Source organism: Lissotriton helveticus, chromosome 9, assembly GCF_964261635.1.
Source record: "Lissotriton helveticus chromosome 9, aLisHel1.1, whole genome shotgun sequence".
NCBI lineage: Eukaryota > Metazoa > Chordata > Amphibia > Caudata > Salamandridae > Lissotriton > Lissotriton helveticus.
The window spans coordinates 1,228,504,547-1,228,517,999 of NC_136070.1; the positions used below are offsets into that span (position 1 = coordinate 1,228,504,547).

The window sequence follows — 13,453 nt, forward strand, 5'->3', positions numbered from 1 at the left end:
TTCCTTTAAGTAAGGATATCCAGAGTAAAACAGGGGCACTGAGTAGGAGTTGACAAACGTCTGCAGCACAAAAAATGACAAATACCAACACAGGGGAATTACCAAAGCAGGAGGACAGTCCCATTTCAACAGCTCATCTGTGGGATCCTTATATCCGCCCTTACAGAGGGGTGTAGCTGCAGTGCACTTGAATATACAAACCACAATCCTCAAAATGGGGAGTTTAGTATTCTAGATATGCGAATAGCATGTGCATCACTCCCTTGCACACAGTTTCTTTTTGTGAGAGTGACTATTTGAAGTTGTAGTCGTTATAGAGAGTAGAGGCTTTAGGCTTCAGTGGCGACCAGCATGATTAGCGGGTGACGGGGCAGGCAGGTTGCAGGGGTTTGATTGGGTGGAGGTCGTGCGGGGTGGTGTATATTTAAAAAAATATTTTTTTTAAAACAAAATACCTTTGCGCCGGGTCCCGCATCTCCGCTCCTGCTCGCCCCGTCTCAGTTGGAAGCACAGCAAGGCCAAGAGGGCCAACAAGACCAGTCATTGCGCACTTAGGAGTGGGCAAACCACTCCTTCCCTGCCCTGCTCCGAGAGCAGAGCAGCCCCGCCCACAGGCAAAGAAGCAGGAAGCATAAAATTATAATAACTTAAAGGGATTATCATTTTAGGCTTCTTCTTCGCACTGCTTAAAAGCAGTGGGGCGACACTCCTCCACCATAGCGGAGGAGCCGCCACTGTTAGGCTTCAGCATGATCATGCCATAATTAATTATGTACGTCACAATGTTGTTGGCTGCTGTACAAGCCTGATCATTCTGAGTATTGGAAGTGCTTGATTGTAAAACAATAAGTGCCAGAGCTCAAAGTTTTGTTCAGAAGCACTCAGCCAGCACAATCAAAAGTCTGGAGTGGAATACCAAGGTTGTGTAGTCTTGGTTCCACCTCATGCCTCTTTAATTCACCTTCAGACACAACCTGTCCTTTTTTCTCTCTCTTGAAGGTTCTTTTCATCCCAGCTTTCTCCCATTATCGCAGATTTTCTTGTCTCTCACTTCCCCCTTCTTTCCCTCTTGTACCCAGGATAAAGAAAGTGGACTCCAAGGGGTTGTAGGCTGACCTCCTTTGTGGCTCCTGGGAAACACCAAGCTACAAGAGACCTTTTCCTAGAAATAATCACCTACCAGTGGCAAGTGGACCTGGACTGGACTCTGCTGTTGGCCCCTGCGTGGCACCCTGTGAGTCTCTAAGTGCCTCCACTGAGGTGCTGGTCAGCTTTCGAAATATACTCCTGTGGTGGTTTAAGATTAAATCAGAAAGTAAAATCTTTGACCAGGAAGAATCTAGCTGATGTAGTCCCCCCCACACTCCATTATGGTGAGCCTCAAAATTGCACCTAGGTCCCAATCTATATTGACTAGCAAAGGCGATTTGCACTTTTTCAACTTAAAACGTAAACAATTAAATTCATATCTCTGGTTCCCCATATTGGATTTTTGTGATTTAGCTGTCATTTTTAAAAAATTTATTTGACTCTGTTTTTCTAATTCTATTTGGAATACTCAATATTTAGCATTTTGACTTTATTAATGTTTTGGCACTACCCAAATAGTTTACACATTGCCCTACGTTAAGCCTGTCTGCTCTGTGCCATTGCTACCAAGGGGTTAAGGCCAGGTTAAGCACGATGGCACGGTATATTACATTACTACTAATACAAAAGAAAGCAATTTTTCTGAGGAAAGAATGAAAAACAAGCATGTTTGTAGTTCATGGATGGACATAGCCACCCTTCACACAGGAAACTGCCAGCTATTGCAGCACACACACTGGATTCAAATGGACCTCACCAGTTCCCTTTAAATACATTCCAAACGTTTGTGACGATCGGATTCCTCTAAGCTAAGAAATTGATTTCAAATTCACTGAATCCGAAGGGCTGAGAAAGGGCCTTTTTAGGTTTGACAACAAAGGTGCAGCTCAGCAGCGCTATTACCATCATATTTTAAGGAGGTGTTCATCCTAAAATAAATCTTAGCATTTTAATCAGCTGATCCAGGTGTTATCACGAGAAACAAGGCACTTGTGACATGCAGTGGGTGAAAACATGGTTCTGGCTAATTGCATGAGAAAAAAGATTCCCTTCTGCATTTACAGTCATCATTTCTAAAAATCCAAGGCAAAAAAATAAAAACAAGAGGGGGAGGCAGAGGGATGTGAGCTAGGTTCGCCCTCCAGAACTAGTTCATGTGTCAAAAAAATCCGAAGTATCGGACAAAGAACCTAGCTATGTTACCTAGAGACCCACCCCACCTTTTAATATATCTGCTAGGAGCACGAATAAAAGTATTTTCTCGCCCACTAGTAAGATATTTTTAATTTACACCACTCCACTCACTTTTTTCACATTACACCACACATAGTCCTCACTAATAGTGCTCCTACGTAATTTGCAAGTCGTAGCACGCCTCAACCCGCAGCGGGTTGAGATGGCCGCTATGATGAAGCATGTCACCGTGAGGCAACTCCGGTGAGTGAGGGGACTCAAGAAAAAGGGTATCCTCCCCCTTATTCCTTAAAACACATCTATTTAAGATAGTGACCTTGATAACATAGCTAGGTTCTTTGTCCGATACTTCGGATTTTTTTGACACATAAAAATCCAAGGCACCACCCCAAGAAAGACCTTCTTACAGGGCGCAAGCGGCCGGTCTGCCTCCCACTATATGCTAAAAATAATATGGCCACCTCCTAACTGAAATTATCTCTAGCGCTGTGGTGTCCCCAATGTGTTGCCTTCTTCTTTTTCCATAGGATGTCATTCCCCCTCATACACTAGAATCCAATCTCCCAGAGTCCGGCTATCCATGTGCCACGTTAACACATGCACCAGAGTCGCCACCATTATGTTGCACTCATCTTTCATCAGCAGTCCGCACTTCCTGACATGCAAAGGTGTCCAGAGATCCCTGTGGCTTTTTGAATTGCAGTGGGCAGGGGCTCAGACTGTAACCTGGCTTACATGCATCAGGGTTACACCTTCCAGGGTAGCAAACTGTCCCTTTGGTGCAGGAGCAGAGGCAGTTTGTTTGGGGAAGGTTGGAAAGTCCTTTTAGGGGCAGGCTATTTTTTCCTAACAAGCCCCAGGGTTTGCTGACATCACAGCCACAATTATCCACAAAGTAATGTATTTTGGCCTGGCAAGCTGATTAAAATAGTTTGTGTATTGCAACACCTTCACATATTGAAGTTGGTTAGAGAAAGAAGCTAAATTAGGTTGTGGGCCGCGATCCCTTAAAAGGCCATTGACCATTTGAAGAAGAAGGATGGATTTGTTAAGTGGAAAGGAACCTACGTTACACTGTGAAATACTCTTTGGTCTTACATTGAACTGGAAAAAGTCAAATGTGACCCTATGTTAGAATTATGTAGACGCTTCTACCCCCAGGGAGGGTTTTCCTCATTCAGGAAAGGATTTGATGCAAGTCCTGTTCAGCCTACGAGGGCAGCTGTGCACCTGATGGCTTCATGCCTGTTCTTGGTGCCTTAGGTGTCTTTTAACCCGTTTACCGTGGCGAGTATTTCGCCACAGTGTGGGCGTTCCACGGAGTGGGCGGGCTGCGTCGGCCGTTCGCAGCACCAGGGAGGTAGTGCTCGCAACGGCCAACGACCGACGGGAGCACGGAAGGGGTTAAAATGTGATTCTGCACTGGGATTTTTTTGCATTTTTCCGTAACTCAGTGCCAAGGAGATTTGAAGGGCAAAGTACCTCAGTCCTCAGGTGGTAGATTCATTGCAATGGCTGAAGAATTTGGATCATTGTCTAAACAGGGAGAGTGCTCCTTCCCCATAGGTCACTTTGGTAATAAGGGTGATCCCCGTTTTTTATTCTAAAAAGATTTTACATCAAGAGAAACTATTTGAAAAAAAGAAACTTAAGCAACAATTGGCAGCACGTTTTTTTTTATTTTTTATTTATTGCGATTTTCTATAGCGTGAACATTACCCGAAGGTGTCAGAGCGCTTTACAAAAGAACCAGTTGTATTACATAAGGACTTTGGATTACATGAGTTACATAAGAGATACAAACAGAAAAAAAAATGCAAATGTACACGTTGTAAAGTCACTCAAGGAAGAGATACAAACAGAAAAACTCTGAAATCACATAGGAATGGTAGTAAGTACAAAGGTCTACTACATATACTAGTGGTTTGAGTAATATATATATATATATATATATATATATATATATATATATATATATATATATATATATATATATTTTTTTTTCAAACAAAAGAATCCTTCAAGGGTCCCATCGGTAAGGCAGATTCTCAACAGCACAGACGGAGTCCACAAAGATTTCTTCTTTTTAAAGGTACTTTATTGTAACAACACCATTAGTGTAACGTGTAGGGACGGTCATATATATAAATATATATATGTTATCCTCGTTAAAATAAAAAGCACAAAAGTGTCTGTAATATATATATATATATATATATATATATATATATATATATATATATATATATATATATATATATATATACAAATTTCAAATTCACTCAGGATTACATTTAACAGCGATTAGGCTTGGACAAATATATATTTCATATTTACAGAGCAGGAAAGGAACCGAGAGAAAGCAGTAGGCCATTGGAAGGTCAAATGGAGCGCATGTTTTGGGGAAAGCACCGTGCTGTGTCATTGTTGTTAGGATACCATCTGCACAAGCAGATCACACGGTGCTTTTCCAGCCTGACAGCTGCCCGAGCTTTAGTCCTGCACTGGGCGTTGCCAATGTATACGGAGTAGTGTGGGTGTGGCTGCAGAGGGGCCAGTGAGAGGGCCGATCTGCCCCCTTCGGAGCCTCCTGGGACACTGACGTGTCACATGTGTCGTCATAAGGCCTCATTACCGCGCTGTAAAAGAGAGTTGGCTCCAGTGTTTTGGACAGTGAGGCTCCTCCCCTGTTTTGGACAGTTAGGCTCCTCCCCTCGCCCCTCCCAGAGCAGTTCGTTGAAGGTTGAGGAAGAGAAGGGAGCAGCAGCAGCTTGTAAACGTGCTCTGTGGAGTGTGAGGCTCGCGACCGGTGCGTCCTGTCCTACAGCAGCACGTACATACCAGGTAAGTGGGAACAGATGGACAGATGTTAGTGTGTGTGTGGGGTGCCCTGTGCTGCCGCGGGGTCTGCTGGGGACAGTGAACTCCTTCCTGGGTATTGCTGGAAGAGGTTGTAAGCGGAGCTGAAAATAGCCTGTTGATGGGGGTCACACACAACCGGCAGAAATGAGAGTGAATGCCCTGCTGCAGCTAGCCTAGTGCAAGAAGGGATCACAGACCTGCCCTGGCAGCAGTGAGAGCGTGCCCTGCTGCAGCCAGCCTAGTGCAAAAAGGGATCACAGACCTGCCCTGGCATCAGTGAGAGCATGTCCTGCTGCTGCTAGCCTAGTGCAAGGGATCACAGACCTGCCCTAGCAGCAGTGAGAGCATGCCCTGCTGCTGCTAGCCTAGTGCAAGAAGGGGTCACAGACCTGCCCTAGCAGCAGTGAGAGCATGCCCTGCTGCAGCTAGCCTAGTGCAAGAAGGGATCACAGACTTGCCCTAGCAGCAGTGAGAGCATGCCCTGCTGCAGCTAGCCTAGTGGAAGGGGGGATCACAGACCTGCCCTAGCAGCAGTGAGAGCATGCCCTGCTGCAGCTAGCCTGGTGCAAAAAGGGATCACAGACCTGCCCTGGCATCAGTGAGAGCATGCCCTGCTGCATCTAGCCTAGTGCAAGAAGGGATCACAGACCTGCCCTAGCAGCAGTGAGAGTGTGTCCTGCTGCAGCTAGCCTAGTGCAAGAAGGGATCACAGACCTGCCCTAGCAGCAGTGAGAGCATGCCCTGCTGCAGTTAGCCTAGTGCAAGAAGGGATCACAGACCTGCCCTAGCAGCAGTGAGAGTGTGTCCTGCTGCAGCTAGCCTAGTGCAAGAAGGGATCACAGACCTGCCCTAGCAGCAGTGAGAGCATGCCCTGCTGCAGTTAGCCTAGTGCAAGAAGGGGTCACAGACCTGCCCTAGCAGCAGTGAGAGCATGTCCTGCTGCAGCTAGCCTAGTGCAAGAAGGGATCGCAGACCTGCACTAGCAGCAGTGAGAGCATGCCCTGCTGCAGCCAGCCTAGTGCATGGATCACAGACCTACCCTGGCAATAGTGAGTGTGTGTCCTGCTACAGCTGGCTTGGTGGAAGGATCACAGACATACCCTAGCAGCGGTGAAAGCATGTCTTGCTGCAGCTAGCCTAGTGCAAGAAGGGATCACAGACCTGCCCTAGCAGCAGTGAAAGCATGTCCTGCTGCAGCTAGCCTGGTGCAAGAAGGGATCACAGACCTGCCCTAGCAGCAGTGAGAGTGTGTCCTGCTGCAGCTAGCCTGGTGCAAGAAGGGATCACAGGCCTGCCCTAGCAGCAGTGAAAGCATGTCCTGCTGCAGCTAGCCTAGTGCAAGGAATCACCGATCTACCCTGGTAGCAGTGAGAGAATGTCCTACTGCAGCGATCTAGTGCAAACTGCTAGGAGGGATCACATACCTTCCCTAGAAGCTGTGAGAGCATGTCCCACTGCAGCTAGCCTGGTGCAAGGAGGGGTCAGAGACCTACCCTAGCAGCAGTGAGTGCATGTCCTGCTGCAGCTAGCCTAGTTCAAGGAGGGGTCAGAGACCTACCCTAGCAGCAGTGAGTGCATGTCCTGCTGCAGCTAGCCTAGTGCAAGTAGGGGTCAGAGACCTACCCTGGCATCAGTGAGTGTGTGTCCTGCTGCAGCTAGCCCAGTGCAAGGTAAGATCCACAGACCATCCCTGGCCCTGCCCTAGCAGCAGTGAGTGAATGTCCTGCCACAGTCTGCCTAGTGCAAGGAGGGATCACAGACCTGCCCTGGCATCAGTGAGAGCATGTCCTGCTGCAGCTAGCCTAGTGCAAGAAGGGATCACAGACCTGCCCTAGCAGCAGTGAGAGCATGGCCTGCTGCAGCTAGCCTAGTGCAAGAGGGGATCGCAGACCTGCCCTAGCAGCAGTGAGAGTGTGTCCTGCTGCAGCTAGCCTAGTGCAAGAAGGGATCACATACCTGCCCTAGCAGCAGTGAGAGTGTGTCCTGCTGCAGCTAGCCTAGTGCAAGAAGGGATCACAGACCTGCCCTAGCAGCAGTGAGAGCATGCCCTGCTGAAGCAAGCCTAGTGCAAGAAGGGATCACAGACCTGCCCTAGCAGCAGTGAGAGCATGTCCTGCCGCAGTCTACCTAGTGCAAGAAGGGATCACAGACCTGCCCTAGCAGCCGTGAGAGCATGTCCTGCTGCAGCTAGCCTAGTGCAAGAGGGGATCACAGACCTGCCCTAGCAGCAGTGAGAGCATGTCCTGCTGCAGCTAGCCTAGTGCAAGGAGGGATCACAGACCTGCCCTGGCATCAGTGAGAGCATGTCCTGCTGCAGCTAGCCTAGTGCAAAAAGGGATCACAGACCTGCCCTGGCATCAGTGAGAGCATGTCCTGCTGCTGCTAGCCTAGTGCAAGGGATCACAGACCTGCCCTAGCAGCAGTGAGAGCATGCCCTGCTGCAGCTAGCCTAGTGCAAGAAGGGGTCACAGACCTGCCCTAGCAGCAGTGAGAGCATGCCCTGCTGCAGCTAGCCTAGTGGAAGGGGGGATCACAGACCTGCCCTAGCAGCAGTGAGAGCATGCCCTGCTGCAGCTAGCCTGGTGCAAAAAGGATCACAGACCTGCCCTGGCATCAGTGAGAGCATGCCCTGCTGCATCTAGCCTAGTGCAAGAAGGGATCACAGACCTGCCCTAGCAGCAGTGAGAGTGTGTCCTGCTGCAGCTAGCCTAGTGCAAGAAGGGATCACAGACCTGCCTAGCAGCAGTGAGAGCATGCCCTGCTGCAGTTAGCCTAGTGCAAGAAGGGATCACAGACCTGCCCTAGCAGCAGTGAGAGTGTGTCCTGCTGCAGCTAGCCTAGTGCAAGAAGGGATCACAGACCTGCCCTAGCAGCAGTGAGAGCATGCCCTGCTGCAGTTAGCCTAGTGCAAGAAGGGGTCACAGACCTGCCCTAGCAGCAGTGAGAGCATGTCCTGCTGCAGCTAGCCTAGTGCAAGAAGGGATCGCAGACCTGCACTAGCAGCAGTGAGAGCATGCCCTGCTGCAGCCAGCCTAGTGCATGGATCACAGACCTACCCTGGCAATAGTGAGTGTGTGTCCTGCTACAGCTGGCTTGGTGGAAGGATCACAGACATACCCTAGCAGCGGTGAAAGCATGTCTTGCTGCAGCTAGCCTAGTGCAAGAAGGGATCACAGACCTGCCCTAGCAGCAGTGAAAGCATGTCCTGCTGCAGCTAGCCTGGTGCAAGAAGGGATCACAGACCTGCCCTAGCAGCAGTGAGAGTGTGTCCTGCTGCAGCTAGCCTGGTGCAAGAAGGGATCACAGGCCTGCCCTAGCAGCAGTGAAAGCATGTCCTGCTGCAGCTAGCCTAGTGCAAGGAATCACCGATCTACCCTGGTAGCAGTGAGAGAATGTCCTACTGCAGCAATCTAGTGCAAACTGCTAGGAGGGATCACATACCTTCCCTAGAAGCTGTGAGAGCATGTCCCACTGCAGCTAGCCTGGTGCAAGGAGGGGTCAGAGACCTACCCTAGCAGCAGTGAGTGCATGTCCTGCTGCAGCTAGCCTAGTTCAAGGAGGGGTCAGAGACCTACCCTAGCAGCAGTGAGTGCATGTCCTGCTGCAGCTAGCCTAGTGCAAGTAGGGGTCAGAGACCTACCCTGGCATCAGTGAGTGTGTGTCCTGCTGCAGCTAGCCCAGTGCAAGGTAAGATCCACAGACCATCCCTGGCCCTGCCCTAGCAGCAGTGAGTGAATGTCCTGCCACAGTCTGCCTAGTGCAAGGAGGGATCACAGGCCTGCCCTGGCATCAGTGAGAGCATGTCCTGCTGCAGCTAGCCTAGTGCAAGAAGGGATCACAGACCTGCCCTAGCAGCAGTGAGAGCATGGCCTGCTGCAGCTAGCCTAGTGCAAGAGGGGATCGCAGACCTGCCCTAGCAGCAGTGAGAGTGTGTCCTGCTGCAGCTAGCCTAGTGCAAGAAGGGATCACATACCTGCCCTAGCAGCAGTGAGAGTGTGTCCTGCTGCAGCTAGCCTAGTGCAAGAAGGGATCACATACCTGCCCTAGCAGCAGTGAGAGCATGCCCTGCTGCAGCTAGCCTAGTGCAAGAAGGGATCACAGACCTGCCCTAGCAGCAGTGAGAGCATGTCCTGCCGCAGTCTACCTAGTGCAAGAAGGGATCACAGACCTGCCCTAGCAGCCGTGAGAGCATGTCCTGCTGCAGCTAGCCTAGTGCAAGAGGGGATCACAGACCTGCCCTAGCAGCAGTGAGAGCATGTCCTGCTGCAGCTAGCCTAGTGCAAGAAGGGATCACAGACCTGCCTTAGCAGCCGTGAGAGCATGCCCTGCTGCAGCTAGCCTAGTGCCGGAGGGGATCACAGACCTGCCCTAGCAGCAGTGAGAGTGTGTCCTGCTGCAGCTAGCCTAGTGCAAGGAGGGATCATAGACCTGCCTTCGCAGCAGTGAGAGCATGTCCTGCTGCAGCTAGCCTAGTGCAAGAAGGGATCACAGACCTGCCTTAGCAGCCGTGAGAGCATGCCCTGCCGCAGCTAGCCTAGTGCAAGAGGGGATCACAGACCTGCCCTAGCAGCAGTGAGAGTGTGCCCTGCTGCAGCTAGCCTAGTGCAAGAGGGGATCACAGACCTGCCCTAGCAGCAGTGAGAGCATGTCCTGCTGCAGCTAGCCTAGTGCAAGAGGGGATCACAGACCTGCCCTAGCAGCAGTGAGAGCATGCCCTGCTGCAGCTAGCCTAGTGCAAGACGGGATCACAGAACTGCCCTAGCAGCAGTGAGAGCATGCCCTGCTGCAGCTAGCCTAGTGCAAGGAGGGACATAGACCTACCCTAGCAGCACTGAGAGCATGTCCTGCTGCAGCTAGCCTAGTGCAAGAGGGGATCACAGACCTGCCCTAGCAGCAGTGAGAGCGTGTCCTGCTGCAGCTAGCCTAGTGCAAGAAGGGATCACAGACCTGCCCTAGCAGCAGTGAGAGCGTGTCCTGCTGCAGCTAGCCTAGTGCAAGAAGGGATCACAGACCTACCCTAGCAGCAGTGAGAGCATGCCCTGCTGCAGCTAGCCTAGTGTAAGAGGGGATCACAGACCTGCCCTAGCAGCAGTGAGAGCATGTCCTGCTGCAGCTAAGCCTAGTGCAAGAAGGGATCACAGACCTGCCTTAGCAGCCGTGGGAGCATGCCCTGCTGCAGCTAGCCTAGTGCAAGGAGGGACATAGACCTACCCTAGCAGCAGTGAGAGCATGTCCTGCTGCAGCTAGCCTAGTGCAAGAGGGGATCACAGACCTGCCCTAGCAGCAGTGAGAGCATGTCCTGCTGCAGCTAAGCCTAGTGCAAGAGGGGATCACAGACCTGCCCTACCAGCAGTGAGAGCATGTCCTGCTGCAGCTAAGCCTAGTGCAAGAAGGGATCACAGACCTGCCTTAGCAGCCGTGGGAGCATGCCCTGCTGCAGCTAGCCTAGTGCAAGAAGGGATCACAGACCTACCCTGGCACTAGTGAGAGCATGTCCTGCCGCAGTCTACCTAGTGCAGGGAGGGATCACAGACCTACCCTGGCACTAGTGAGAGCATGCCCTGCTGCAGCTAGCCTGGTGCAAGGATCACAGACCTACCCTGGCACTAGTGAGAGCATGCCCTGCTGCAGCTAGCCTAGTGCAAGGGTTCACAGATCTACCGTGGCACTAGTGAGAGCATGCCCTGCTGCAGCTAGCCTGGTGCAAGGATCACAGACCTGCCCTGGCACTAGTGAGAGCATGCCCTGCTGCAGCTAGCCTGGTGCAAGGATCACAGACCTACCCTGGCACTAGTGAGAGCATGCCCTGCTGCAGCTAGCCTGGTGCAAGGATCACAGACCTACCCTGGCACTAGTGAGAGCATGCCCTGCTGCAGCTAGCCTGGTGCAAGGATCACAGACCTACCCTGGCACTAGTGAGAGCATGCCCTGCTGCAGCTAGCCTAGTGCAAGGGTTCACAGATCTACCCTGGCACTAGTGAGAGCATGCCCTGCTGCAGCTAGCCTGGTGCAAGGATCACAGACCTGCCCTGGCATTAGTGAGAGCATGCCCTGCTGCAGCTAGCCTGGTGCAAGGATCACAGACCTACCCTGGCACTAGTGAGAGCATGCCCTGCTGCAGCTAGCCTGGTGCAAGGGTCACAGACCTACCCTGGCACTAGTGAGAGCATGCCCTGCTGCAGCTAGCCTAGTGCAAGGGTTCACAGATCTACCCTGGCACTAGTGAGAGCATGCCCTGCTGCGGTCAGTCTACAACAAGTCAATATCCTGCTGCTCTCCATCAAGTGCTAGAAGCCATCACGGACACAGGGTCAAGGCAGGAACGAGTGTATGTCCTGTAGCCCTTAGTGTAATGCTACAGGACGTGCACTGTAGCTTCTGCTGTGAAATAGGGAATTCACTGGGCTCCTCTTTTAAAAGTCCCTAATGCGGACTGTGTCCCGCTCTCTATTTTATTATGTAATGAGTGAAATGCAGGCCCATAGGGGTGTCGTGAATGAGGTATTTAACTGAAATGTAAATTGCAAACGGAATTGTGCTTCATAATAGGACACTGAATTGCGGCTGTGCTGCCTTCTTGAGTCTTCCTCCTGGCCGGGGCTTTAAGTGGGGAAAAAAACTGGGGGTGCTCTAAAAGGGGAGTGGCAAGTCTCGTAAAGGGGTGTGGCCTATCCGAGTAGGGGCGTGGTCTAAATCAAGATAACTAGCATTGTGTGCTTAAGAAAGTCATGAAGTCACATCCAGCAAAGGATAATAATCAGGCGCATGAATCAGCAGGTCGATGACCCCATGGAGTCTGCAGTACGCTAGGCCAATGACATGCTGGAATGCCCACCCCTTTTAGATCAGTGGCCTATGTGCCCACACACTTTCAGGCCCCCACCTTCTGAATCATGCAGGTGTCTTTAAGGTCAATGCCCTGCTGCTCTGCCTTAGGGTCCAGTCTTCTGGATGGTGTGTGCAGACATTTTTAAGGAGAACCACCTGAATGCTGCACACAGGTTCAAAGACAATAGGCTCCTTGTTCCCTACACCTCTCTGTAGGATCCGAACTGCTGGATGATGCAGACATTTAAACCCAACCAATCTTCTAAATGGTTCACTCATCCTTAATGTATAAGACCTACTTGTCTGTGCACCCCTCTGCAGGATCCGACCTGCTGGATACCACTTGCTGGATGGTGCACTCCAATCTAAGACCTTACATGCTGGGTCGTGAAGTCCTTTTTAAGTTCCCCCCTGCTGGAGGGTGCACTACTGCAAGGTCCCATCTGCTGGATGGTGCACTCCACTGCAGGCTTCACCTGCTGGGTGATCTACCCCTCTCCAGGTCCCAACTACTGGATGGTGCACTCCACTGCAGGCTTCACCCGCTGGGTGATCTACCCAACTCCAGGTCCCATCTGCAGGATGGTGCACTCCACTGCAAGGTTCACCCGCTGGGTGATCTAACCCTCCCGAGGGATGGTGCCCTCCGCTGCAGGCTTCACCCGCTGGGTGATCTACCCCTCTCCAGGTCCCATCTGCTGGATGGTGCACTCCACTGCAGGCTTCACCCGCTGGGTGATCTACCCCTCTCCAGGTCCCATCTGCTGGATGGTGCAATCCGCTGCAGGCTTCACCCGCTGGGTGATCTAACCCTCCTGAGGGATGGTGCACTCCACTGCAGGCTTCACCTGCTGGGTTATCTACCCCTCTCCAGGTCCCATCTGCTGGATCGTGCACTCCACTGCAGGCTTCACCTGGTGGGTGATCTAACCCTCCCGAGGGATGGTGCACTCCACTGCAGGCTTCACCCGCTGGGTGATCTACCCAACTCCAGGTCCCATCTGCAGGATGGTGCAATCCACTGCAGGCTTCACCTGCTGGGTGATCTACCCCTCTCCAGGTCCCAACTACTGGATGGTGCACTCCACTGCAGGCTTCACCCGCTGGGTGATCTACCCCTCTCCAGGTCCCATCTGTTGGATGGTGCAATCCGCTGCAGGCTTCACCCGCTGGGTGATCTAACCCTCCCGAGGGATGGTGCACTCCACTGCAGGCTTCACCTGCTGGGTGATCTACCCCTCTCAAGGTCCCATCTGCTGGATGGTGCACTCCACTGCAGGCTTCACCTGCTGGGTGATCTACCCCTCTCCAGGTCCCAACTACTGGATGGTGCACTCCACTGCAGGCTTCACCCGCTGGGTGATCTACCCCTCTCCAGGTCCCATCTGCTGGATGGTGCACTCCACTGCAGGCTTCACCTGCTGGGTGATCTACCCAACTCCAGGTCCCATCTGCAGGATGGTGCACTCCACTGCAGGCT

At 51.7% G+C, this 13,453-nt stretch overlaps 1 protein-coding gene across 1 annotated transcript in view; it reads left to right on the forward strand.

Moving 5' to 3' along the window:
- The first annotated feature begins 4,934 nt into the window (after nt 1–4,934).
- The window catches only part of ALDH1L1 (aldehyde dehydrogenase 1 family member L1), a 192,171-nt gene continuing 183,652 nt past the window's right edge, over nt 4,935–13,453 (forward strand). The window contains exon 1 of the mRNA XM_078661722.1: nt 4,935–5,127. The gene's annotated coding sequence lies outside the window, so the exon portion shown is untranslated. The remainder of the gene's footprint in view (nt 5,128–13,453) is intronic.